At 43.3% G+C, this 12,990-nt stretch overlaps 1 non-coding gene across 1 annotated transcript; it reads left to right on the forward strand.

Annotated features, from left to right (window-relative positions):
- The first annotated feature begins 10,296 nt into the window (after positions 1–10,296).
- On the forward strand, positions 10,297–10,369 carry Trnaa-cgc (transfer RNA alanine (anticodon CGC)). The gene has a single exon. It is a non-coding gene; the product is annotated as a tRNA-Ala (tRNA).
- The last annotated feature ends 2,621 nt before the right edge of the window (positions 10,370–12,990 follow it).

Below are 12,990 nucleotides of genomic sequence, written 5' to 3' on the forward strand. Positions count from 1 at the left end.
AATTCACAGTTTTACGACAATACCTTGTGTCATCCATAACTTCATAAATGCCTATAACACCAATGCAAGGCCGCGCGGGATTAGCCGAGCGGTCTGAGGCGCTGCAGTCATGGACTGTGCGGCTGGTCCCGGCGGAGGTTCGAGTCCTCCCTCGGGCATGGGTGTGTGTGTCTGGCCTTAGGATAATTTAGGTTAAGTAGTGTGTAAGCTTAGGGACTGATGACCTTAGCAGTTAAGTCCCATAATATTTAAAAAACAAAACAAAAAAACAATGCAAGAATCCTAACAAATTTGTATGCCTAACGCAAGCAGTCATTGATCTGGTTCTTAGACTGCTTCACAACACAAATTACACACATCTGTACTTCAATGTTCATTTCAGTTGTAAATATCTTGTAGACTCAGTTCTGAACATGTTGATATAAATGTAATTTTTAAGTTAATGCTTAAGTTCTGACACATTCTAATTTTGTATTTGTATATGGACCTTGTTGATCTCACTACGGTCGCAGGTTCGAATCCTGCCTCGGGCATGGATGTGTGTGATGTCCTTAGGTTAGTTAGGTTTAAGTAGTTCTAAGTTCTAGGGGACTGATGACCTCCGATGTTAAGTCCCATAGTGCTCAGAGCCATTTGAACCTTGTTCATCTTAAATTCCCTGGATAACATTTTGTCTTAAACTTCAAACGTATAATATTACATACTAACGGGGTACGTTTAACAAATAAAGAAATATGTACGTGGACGTATATGTTCACTGTCTTTCGGAAAAGTAAAAGAGGATCTCCTGAACAATTATGCTGTTTTCTTTATATTCCTTCCCGAGATACTCTCGCGAAGAGAAGACCGTGGAGCATGACATGATAACCGCACAACGATACTGAAACTTCTCTCTATGAAAACTTCAAAAGTTTCTCTTTAGTTTTCATCTAGCAGCTCAGTTCCCCACAGTCACGAGCGAAACGTGCTGGCTTTACAGCCTTTTATGCGCGCACCATCACTCTGTGTCGTGCACCTTTTCCTATCTCTCACAAAAAGCTCGCCGAAGGACACTTGATGGCGTACTCTTCCCGCAGCTGCTTTGATTTACAGGAGAAACGATCTTGTGGCGAGCCGCGTAGCATGTGGTCCCACGGAACGCCGTTGCGTTCTTCTGATGCGGCAATTCTTGCGGTAAGCGTGTGCCGCGACGGCGAGGGGTACTTCGTGCCGGCGTGCCAAACGGAGCTATGCGAACGTAAACGACACACAGCAATATACATAAAGTGTCTGCAGATGACGGCTCGCCACTGACAGTTACAGCGTCACGGGGCTTGTGGGACTTTCTGCTACATTTTACCTCTGTATCGCTGCTCGCAGTCAGGAGCGGAACAGGGTGGACCTTATGCCCAGCCGCAAGAAAATAACTAATGTCTGCAGCTGTTAGGAACCACACTAGAAGGAAGGTCCCTTCCTGGAGGTGGTGCGGGGAGGGGGGGGGGGGGGAAGAAGGATGTACGAGTTTCTAGCCGTCACTCCGTTTACTTTCACTAAAATAAATTGTAACAGATAACTTTTTCTTGATATTCCTTCAAGGTGGTGGCATCGGAGAATTTTCTGAGGTTTTTTTTTCGTGTAGTCAGAGAGAGTCTACTGTTCTTGATCCCCATTTGCATGTAGTTTTGTTTTGCTGCTGAGCTACTTATTAATCATTTGTGTTTTCTTACAGATCACTGGGATAATTTCTGAAAATTCGGCTGTTGAGGCAATCGGAAACACTGTCATCGGTGGAAGAGGTCTCACTCTTGAAAATATAAACTGTAGTAAGTTCACAATCTAGTTGGTATCCAGATAGCTGTCAGAACCTCTCCGATCATTTTCGAGTCTTCCTGAGCTGTTTTAGGCAACTGCTTGCTATGACGGGGTCTTTTCAGGTAAGATACAAAGGTCAGCTGGATTTAAGAACGCAGGTCAGGTCTAGCGCTCGTTTCACTTGGACAAACCTGCGGTCTGCGACGACAGGATTAGCTCCAGGATGAGCAGTGAGCAGGACTTAAAGGGCCCCATTTGCAACCATGATGACGAATGCCAGAAGTCACCGGAACACAAGCAGTACCTCCAGAAATATCACCAACCAACGGAGAGTCAAGAAATGTTATAAAAACGTCGTGCCGAGAGGCAGAGGAAGAAAAAAATGGTTCAAATGGCTCTGAGCACTATGCGACTTAACATCTGAGGTCATCAGTCCCCTAGAACTTAGAACTACTTAAACCTAACTAACCTAAGGACATCATACAAATCCATGCCCGAGGCAGGATTCGAACCTGCGACCGTAGCAGTCGCGCGGTTCCGTACTGAAGCGCCTAGAACCGCTTGGCCACCGCGGCCAGCGCAGAGGAACAGGTAAAGAAAATGGTAAAAGTAAGATGCCTTTGACAAAGCGATATACCACGTACATCATCGTCAGATTCTGAAGACGGGAACGAACAAATGGTTCAAATGGCTCTAAGCACTATGGGACGTAACATCTGAGATCATCAGTCCCTTAGAACTCCTCAAACCTAAGTAACCTAAGGACATCACACAGATCCATGCCCGAGGCAGGATTCGAACCTGCGGCCGTAGCAGCAGCGCGGTTCCGGACTGAAGCGCCTAGAACCGCTCGGCCACAGCGGCCGGCTAGGGGCTGGGGGGGGGGGGGTGGGGGGGACGAACAGCAAAGAAATAGCGTAGCTAGGAATACATACAAGGAAGCATCACTGCCGAGCGGTTCTAGGCGCTACAGTCTGGAACCGTGCGACCGCTACGGTCGCAGGTTCGAATCCTGCCTCGGGCATGGATGTGTGTGATGTCCTTAGGTTATTTTCGTTTAATTAGCTCTAAGTTCTAGGGGACTGATGACCACAGCAGTTAAGTCCCATAGTGCTCAGAGCCATTTGAACCATTTGAAGCATCATTAGAATCAGAAATCGAGTGCCAAAATGAGACTTCAGGTGACGAAGAGAGATGTTTTCAGCAAACCACAGGAAGGATTTCGAACCAAAACAACGAAGATGAGACTTCGAGACACAGAACAGATACAAGAGCCTCGGAGAAGATGAGACAGAATAGAGGGTCCAAAATGAAGCGCAGCCAAAGCCCAGACGATCACGTCCCTTGTACTTTACAACGTAGCAACTCAAAGGAAAACGATGCTGGAGCTAAAAAATGTAATAACCGGTAGACGTAAGGCAATCTATCAAGGAGATTACAGTAAATACTATGTCGACTCCACAGAGGACTACAGCAAAATATCTAGGTTCTGGAAGGACACTAATCAGGCATAGCATAAATACTAGAACCGACGAAAAAATAGAAGAAAGTGGTTATCAAAGATCCATCGCCCTCAGCAACATGAAAAGACGTAAAAAAGAGACTTACTAGAACGAGACCACAGCGCACAGGAAGTTCATAATTCAGACGCCAAGGATGCGCCAACTGGAAGACTCATATCACTCGCAGTCCTTAAATAAACATTACCAGACTCATCGACGTCCGACAGAATTTATGATGAGTGCTGTGTTCTCTTTTACAAAATGCTAGTCGAAGACTACGAACCCGGAGGTGAACTAGTACAGTGTAAATGTTGTCAGCGGTGGACATTAACAACTAACTGTTACTGGCTTCCATCCAATGCTGAAAGGAAGACAAAGTAAAGAATGAACGCAACCAAAAGCCGCCACAGATCAGTGCGTGATTTGTCGACAAAACCACCCCACCACCTATCAAGGATGTGAACGATTCCAGAGGGTAGTACAAGTTGTCAAACCGTCGAGAACCCTACCAAGCAATAATTGACCCCAGGACTTCTAAAGGTTCGAAGCAACGATCAAACAACATAGAAGACAAGACAGGAGTCAATAAAAGATAACAGATGAAATCAACCGTCAACAGAGCCAAACAAATTATCATCCAAAACGAGGACACGAGAAACTCGTCGACCACACGCTAGCACAACGGCAAACCACACGGGACAAGAGCCAAAGGGGATCCTCAAGGAAATGTGAGTGATGCACTTGAAGATCATGTTCGTCATCCAAAACATCAAAAAGGGAAATCTAGAGGCAGACCTCATTTAAAGGGAGAAAAAATAAAAGTGGGAAAGGATACATTGAGAAAATTAGTAATCCTCATAGAAAAATTAGCGTCGATAGCTGATTAAAGTAAACAATGACCGAAAACTCAAGAAAAGTCATTATAACAAGCGTGATGATGATGATGAGTCCCATACTTCTTTACAGAGCGTAGGGGAGCGACACTGGAGACCCACGCCGCCTTACTAGGCAAGGTCCTAGCGGAGGTGGTTTGCCATTGCCTTCCTCATAACAAGTGTATGGAATGGAAATAGGATAAGAAGCAGAAAAGATGAATGGTAGCATCTTACCACCGAACACAAAAGGAACATATTACTCGTCACAGAAATGCATCATGGGACAGCTGAAGAATTCAGACTGCAGAGTATGATCGGATACAGAACTGATACAGGTGGCGAAATGTAACTATCCTTTTCCTCCACCAGATTGTAACTTACAAAGTTGTCTGATACAACAACACGAAGCCACCCCTATTACGGCCTGGATGTGTACAGGACAAATAACATTTGCCACGGCATAGTTAAGACCGAATATCTGAACGGAAGACCAAGATTTTCGACACATCGTTACCAACTACGACAAAGTTATTATTGTTGCTGACGACATTAAAACGAATTTGCGTAGTGTCAGTCCGGAAAGTGTACAACTGTTTTCATTACAAAAACAGCTGGACATTGGAATCTTTGGTCTTACAGAACCGACACATACGAGTACCCCATTGCCGGCCGACCATCGTCCGGGTTCCTGGTCATCGTAATTATTACCGAAAGTATAATATGGGACCGAGAACGCAAAACACTGAATGATCTCGCGTCGGAACGCCATCCAGTTCTCGGTTTAATAAGGCGAGCCGCTACGATTTCACGAAATTGGACCAAGGAAGAAAAAACTGGCACCAAACCGAAGTCACGTGAATAACAACACCTGTCCTACGAAGGCCGTCACCATGGCGGAAGGGATTGATACAGTGACAGACTACTTAACCGAAAAAATGAAGAAGGGAGACAAGCTGGCGTCGGTAATAATCAGCCAGGATTCGACCTAACACGATCAGCTACCTCCTCTGGTTGAAACATTAAAATTCCTAAATTTTCTTTACCCTAAATTATTTCAGAAAACTCGAAACCTAAGAACCGCAGATAAATGCATCTTCTACAGTGGGAACTTAGGGAGAAAATATTGATCAACGACAGGACAAAATAGCCGCTTTGTTGCTTCAATCGAAAGATGGACGGTGACTGGTGAGAAAACTACGTGACGAAAAGACACCGAAATACCCTCCGCGCACTTTACAAGACCTCTCTGAGAAAGCAGAGATCTTCACCACTACTTTTGAGGAACAAACAACGCTATAAAAAGGGAATATGAACTCACCACCAACCAAATGAATCAGCTCATTAGTATCGAGGCACTAACTGTTCCACCAAGACTGAATACACCATCCGGTGTGAGAATCATACTTAGGAAAATGAAGACTAGCAAGTCACCGTGACCATATATGGTTTCAAACTTGCAACTGAAGAACGTCCTTCGAAAACAGCTGGTTTTACCAGGCCAAATTTACAATGGTGCTTGCTGACCAGTACTTTCCGGACAAAAGGAAGGAGGCAAAAGTGATGGCAGCACCAAAGAAGACAAGACGCACCTCAAACGCAGATAATCATGGCCCAATTAGCCCCTACAAGTGACCTTAGGAAAGTATTCGAATGTATCGTAAAGAGAAGGATTGAACAGCCTCTAACCTTAGACGAAGCACTACGACAAGAACAATTCGTATTCTACCAAATGGTCTCTGAGAAACTGCAAATGTTACGCCCAGCTGAGCAAATCGCCAAAAATTTCAACTTAATTGAGTTAACAGCCTCTCTCCTTCTGGACACTGAGGGTACTTACGACAAGTTCTGGAAGGCGAACGTGCTTAGAAAAATCCAGGAGTCCATGAGTGTACCACACATTTACAGACCTATACTTGCCAGCTTGCGTTACAACAGATGTTTCGCAGTCCATGTGGATGTACAAAGGTTAAACGTTAAAATTCCTGCCGCTAGCCTGCCACAAGGATCAGTGCTGTCTCCTTTCATACCTACAATTTATATCAACGACAAACCCAGAGAGCAAAAGGTGCAGATCGGTCAATTCGCGGACAATACGTCGTTCTCCTTCACCGACGGAATCCATGTGACCAACATCCGCCGCCTAGAGCAACAACTCGATTTGACTAGAGAATTATGTCGATAACACAGCGGAAAACTAAACGTAGAGAAGACGACTGCTGTCTAGTTCAGTAAGAAACGACCAGCGCAGCTACCAGATACGCTACAATTGCAAAATAGCAACTAATTATGGAGTATCACTGTCCAGTACCAGGAGGTAATTTTTCCCGTAAACATTTGGAGGATCTTAGAACGAAATCACTGATCATGGCAAAGAAGCTTTTACCCTTCTTCCTGGGCGATGAAATTAAGAGTGGTAACCAAAATTTGACGATATAAGAATGCCATTTCAGTTTTCAATTCAAAAACGGTCAAAAACTCTACACAAAGCTATCGGTCTGGTCCGTGGGAACCACATACAACAGGGTCAATCCGGAATAACAAATCCACGACCCTTGCATAGATACAGAGTTCCACAGAAACTAATCAGAGGGTTCAAAATGAACTGTCAGAGGAAGACTTATGAATCCCCTGCTGCTTTTCCAGTCCTCCTGCAACATGTTATAAATAAAATGCAACTAAAACTTTACGTTGCACGCCCTACGGCAATGACACTTCAGCAACAGCATTTTGAAATAAGGCACTATACTAGTGCACTAGGAAATACTGAAACATCTTCTTGTGAGGCGTTCCATTGACCTTGGAAAGCAACCCTAGGTTTGGCTACAAGTTTTAATGACTCATATGTTCGGTATGACTATGACTGGAGAGAAAGAAGGAGGAGAGAGTGGGTGATATTACAGTGGCATTTCTCAGAGGCATTTCGAAGCCAAAGGAGGAGGCCTTTTTCAATTTCAAATTCATAACTATGTTCTGTATGTATCTGTGAATCCGTTATCATGCATACATGTTATATCTTTCCAGTACCCACTGTTTTCTGCTAGTATGAATGTGTGGTCTATCTGTAGCTTTCGCTTCAGGCTTCGTTAGTTGCCAGGACGTTTCCTTGAATGTTAAGTGCAGCTTAGCCAACCTTTGTGCAGAACTTTGAATACGGCCACGTTGGGCCAGAGAGGCATCAGTGGCCACTAGTCTACATCTACGTCTACATGGATACTCTGTAAATCACACTTAAGTGCCTGGCAGAGGGTTCATCGAACCACCTTCACAATAATTGTCTATTATTCCACTGTCGAACAGCGCAGAAAAAACGAATACCTATATCTTTCCGTACGAAGTCTGATTTCCCTTATTTTATTATGATGATCGTGTCTCCCTATGTAGGTCGGTGTCAACAAAATATTTTCGCATTCGGAGGAGTAAGTTGGTGACTGAAATATCGTGAAAAGATTCCGCCGCAATTAAAGACGCCTTTATTTTAATTGTGTCCCTCCCAATCCTGTATCATGACATTCTCTCCCCCATTTGGGGATAATACAAAACGTGTTGCTGTTCTGTGAACTTTCTCAACGCACTCCGTTAATGCCATCTGGTAAGTATCCCAGACCGCGCAGCAACACTACAAAACAGGACGGACAAGCAAAGTGTAGGCAGTCTATCTAGTAGATCTGTTACATTTTCTAAGTGTTCTGCCAAAAAAACGCAGTCTTTGGTTTGCCTTCCCCATAACATTTCCTATGTGTTCTTTCCAATTTAAATTGTACGTAGTTGCAATACCTAGGTATTTAGTTGAATTTACGGCATTTAGATTAGATTGATTTATCGTGGAACCGAAGTTTAACGTACTTCTTCTAGCACTCATGTGGATGACCTCACACTTTTCGTTATTTAGGTTCAACTGCCAATTTTTGCTCCATTCACATACCTCTTCTAAATCGTTTTGCAATTTGTTTTGATCTTCTGATGAGTTTACTAGGCAATAAACGATAACATCATCTGCAAACACCGAGCGGTCTAGGGCGCTGCAGTTATGGACTGTGCGGCTGGTCCCGGAGGAGGTTCGAGTCCTCCCTCGGGCATGGGTGTGTGTGTGTTTGTCCTTAGGATGATTTAGGTTAAGTAGTGTGTAAGCTGAGGGACTGATGACCTTAACAGTTAAGTCCCACACGATTTCACACATAAAAAAAGTATCTGCAAACAACCTAAGACGGCTGCTCAGATTGTCTCCTAAATCGTTTATATAGATAAGGAACAGCAGAAGCCTCCTAACACTACCTTTGGGAACGCAAGAAATCACTTCTGTTTTACTCGATAACTTTCCGGTCAGTTACCACGAACTGTAACCTCTCTGACAGGAAATCATGTATCCAGTCACACAACTGAGACGATATACCGTAAGCACGCAGTTTGACTACAAACCGCTTGTGTAGTACCGTGTCAAAAGCCTTTTGGAAATCTAAAAATACCAAATCAATTTGTAATCCCTTGTCAACAGCACTCATCATTTTGCGTGTATAACGAGCAAGTTGTGTTTCCCAAGAACGATATTTTCTAAATCCGTGTTGACTGCGTGTCAATAGATCGTTCTCTTCGAGGTAATTCACGATGTTCGAACACAATACATTTTCCAAAATCAAGCTGCATATCGACGTTAATGGTATGGCCTCCTACTACCTTTCTTGAATAGTGGTGTAACCTGTGCAACTTTCCAGTCTTGGGTACGGATCTTTCATCGAAGAGCGGTTGTACATCATTGTTAAGTATGGAGCTACTGCATCAACTTACTCTGAAAGGAACCTAACTAGTACACAGTATTGACCGGTAGGGCTGCTATTATTAAGTGATTTAAGTTGCTTCCTACAGCGGGAATATCTATTTCCAAGTTATTCATATTCGTAGCTGTTCTTGATTCTAATTCTAGAATATTTACTTCGTCTTCTTTGGTGAAGGAATTTCGAAGGGCTGCATTTAGTAACTCTGCCTTCGCAGCACTCTTGTCGATAGTATTTCCACTGCTATAACGCAGAGAAGGCATTGACTGTGTCTTACCGCTAGCATACTTTACATTCGACTAGAATCTCTTTGGATTTTCTGCTAGGTTTCAAGATAAATTTTCGTTGTGGAAAGTGTTATAATCATCTCGCATTGATACCCGCGCTAAATTTCGAGCTTCTGTTAAAGATCGCCAATCTTGGCGATTTTCCGTTCGTTTAAATTGACATGCTTTTTTCGTTGTTTCTGCAACAGTGTTCTGACCCGTTTAGTGTACCAGGCGGGATCAGCTCCGTCGTTTATTAATTTTTTTGGTATGGATCTTTCACTTGCTGTCGATATTATTTCTCTGAATTCAAGCCACATCTGGTGTACCCTTACTTTGTTAATTTGGTAGGGAAGGAGATTGTCTCTCAGGAAGGCGTGAAGTGAATTTTTATCCGCTTTTTTGAATAGGTGTATTTTTCGTTTGTTTTTGAAGGATTTTTGTACAATATTCAGTCTCGCTACGACAGTCCTGCGTTCACTAATCCCTGTATCCGTTTTTATTCTCGTTATTAGTTCAGGATTATGTGTTGCTAAGAGGTCAAGTGTATTTTCACAACCGTTTACTATTCGCGTGGCCTCATCAACTAACTGCTCGAAACAATTTTCAGAGAATTTGTTCAGCACACTTTCGGATGATGTTTTATGCGTATCTCCAGATTTAAACATGTATTTTCGCCAACATATCGAGGGTAAAGTCAAGTCACCACCAACTATAATTCCATGAGTCGGGTACGTGGTTGAAATTAAACGCAAGTGTTCATTGAACCTTTCAGCAATTTTAATATCTGAGTTGGGAGGTCCGTAAAATTATCCAAATATTACTTTATTCCGGTTGCCAAGAATGACCTCTGCCCATACTAACTCACAGGAACTATCTGCTGCACTTTCGCTAAAAGAGAAACTACTTGTAACAGCAACAAACACGCCACCGCCAATTGTGTTTAGCCTATCCTTTCGAAATACAGTTAGGTTCTTCGCAAAAATTTCGGCTGAACTTATCTCCGACTTTAGCCAGCTTTCAGTGCTTATAACGATTTGTGCATCAATGCTTTCTATTAGCGCTTGGAGCTCTGGTACTTTCGCAACGACCGAGCGAGGTGGCGCAGTGGTTAGCACACTGGACTCGCATTCGGGAGGACGACGGTTCAATCCCGTCTCCTGCCATCCTGATTTAGGTTTTCCGTGATTTCCCTAAATCGCTTCAGGCAAATGCCGGGATGGATCCTTTGAAAGGGCACGGCCGATTTCCTTCCCAATCCTCCCCTAACCCGAGCATGAGCTCCGTCTCTAATGACCTCGTTGTCGACGGGACGTTAAACACTAACCACCACCACCACTTTCGCAACACAACTACGACAATTTACAACTGTCATAGCGATGGTTCCTGCATCTACGGTCTTCTTATGTTCGACCTGCACCATTTGAGACTGAAGTCCTTTTTGTATTTCCCCGAGATTATCTAACCTAAAAATTATTGCCAGTATCCATTGTGAGGTTGGTACAGATAGAAACCGCTTACGCCCTCTGAGCCCTTCCGAGTGGCTGTATAAACCCCGGCGATGGTGCAAGTTAGTGTTTACTCTTTCCTAGGACGCCGGTGAATAAGGATGCTCTGAGTAGCATCTCTAGTTGCTAAGCTGAAACGTGTAAGAGTTAACTTTGCTTGAGTTTCCGGTAGTCACTCTGGTGCCTCGCTTTTATAGTCATGCCGCACCAATTTTTTCAGTCAGGGAACAGTATTGATTTCATTAGTATTCAGTTTATTCGATAAGATCTTTTGTGCAACTGCAACTTGGCATGGAAGAGCGGTGTCGCCACGTGATATACACAGTTTCAGGTAATTTGCGTTTCATTCTCACGGGCTTAGTGGCCCGTACTCTGCCACACAACGTGCGTTTCTTTGTGAGTCATGAGACTCCCATTCGACGTAAACACCTCTCCTGTTCGAATTTAAGCCTTACTTTCATCGCGGAGTAGATGTGCTCTTTTTGATAAATTTATTACAAAATTACTGAGTTGTATGGAATTTCAGAAGTGGGCTTTGTCCTCTAAATCTGAGCGTTGAAGCCAATCGCACTCTGACCCAGAGAGCTTACATGTGGACCAGGGAAACTGTCTTCTAAATTCTATCTTTCATTGTGTGAGTGGTCACTGTGAACGCGTGTGTGTGATCTTGACAAATCGTAACCAGTAATTTAGCAGACTTGCCCCACACGTGTCGGTGCAGTTGTTGCGTTGTATAATGTACCATGTGTCGAGATTCACTCGCCAGTATTCCAAGTAACTGTGTTTTAACGTAACGTCTGTCTGTTTGTTACTTCTAATGAGAAAATAAATGTTAATTATTGTTAAATTCGTTGCTATTATATCTCACAGCGCCATTCCGCTATCTAGTCAGGAGGACGACGGTTCAATCCCGCGTCCGGCCATCCTGATTTAGGTTTTCCGTGATTTCCCTAAATCGCTTCAGGCAAATGCCGGGATGCTTCCTTTGAAAGGGCACTGCCGACTTCCTTCCCCGTCCTTCCCTAATCCGATGATACCGATGACCTCGCTGTTTAGTCTCTTCCCCCAAAACAACCCAACCCAACATAGTCAGGATTCTTAAAATCTGTCAGTTTATACCTCCCTGTACTAATGTTTCAATGAAATTTAGAATGATTACTGTATATCAAATATATGGATTGGTATTTTATTAAATCATACGATGAACTGTGAGGTGGCGCCTTTTTATCAGTTTAATTAATTAATATTTAAATAAATTTGGCCCACTAACCAGAAATTTTGGATTTGATACTTGTTCGAGGCAAGCGAACTTGGGTTCCACTTGCATACTCTTCCTTGGGATTTGGAAAATCAGAAAAGAGATATTTTGAGAAGCACCTTTCACTTGTAAAAGACGGCAGGTGTCTTTGAATACATAGGTAGTATTGGAGTCTGGCTTCAAACTCATGTAGTCCCATTGCTGGCACAATATTTTTGTGATAATCGAGTAATTACTATTCCGTAAGTATCCTCCAAACTGTATTCTTCGAAGTACATTGATGTGTGTTTATTGATGAATATTTCCCCACACGATACAATATCATCTCCTCAGTTTATACTGTGTAACCCATTATTTGCGACCTATGGTTTGTGCTGACCAATTTCTCATGGCTTTCTATTTACGTAGATATATTTCTTCCGATTAAGTTCAAATGGTTCAGATGGCTCTGAGCACTATGGGACTTAACATCTGAGGTCATCAGTCCCCTAGAACTTAGAACAACTTAAACCTAACTAACCTAAGGACATCACACACAACCATTCCCGAGGCAGGATTCGAACCTGCGACCGTAGAGATCGCGCGGTTCCGGACTGAAGCGCCTAGAACCGCTCGGCCACTCCGGCCGGCTTCCAATTAGGATTGCGACTGCTAAGAAACTTTCTCTATGTATTCCCTCGGCTTACCGTTTACTACATCTTACTGCTTCATACATTAAATTCATGTGTGCCAGTTCCTGTAAACGATTATTGTTCCATCTTTGACAACAGATACTGAACCGTAAACAGGCGTAAAATCCAGTAGCCCCTTATCGAAAAATAGTCCTTCTAGGATCCTCTAGCGTTATTACAATCAAAACCCTAGAGGTCTGGAACACGCTCGTGTTTCAGCAACGCAAAATAAAGGAACATTTAAAATCCTCTCCTATGTTCTAAGCTGACACCGAAACTGGGACCTTGACTTCTATTTACGTTTACACTATTACCCCATAACTCACTCTTCATTATTGAAGGTATTTAAA

This window comes from Schistocerca nitens, chromosome 3 (genome assembly GCF_023898315.1).
Source record: "Schistocerca nitens isolate TAMUIC-IGC-003100 chromosome 3, iqSchNite1.1, whole genome shotgun sequence".
Taxonomy (NCBI): domain Eukaryota; kingdom Metazoa; phylum Arthropoda; class Insecta; order Orthoptera; family Acrididae; genus Schistocerca; species Schistocerca nitens.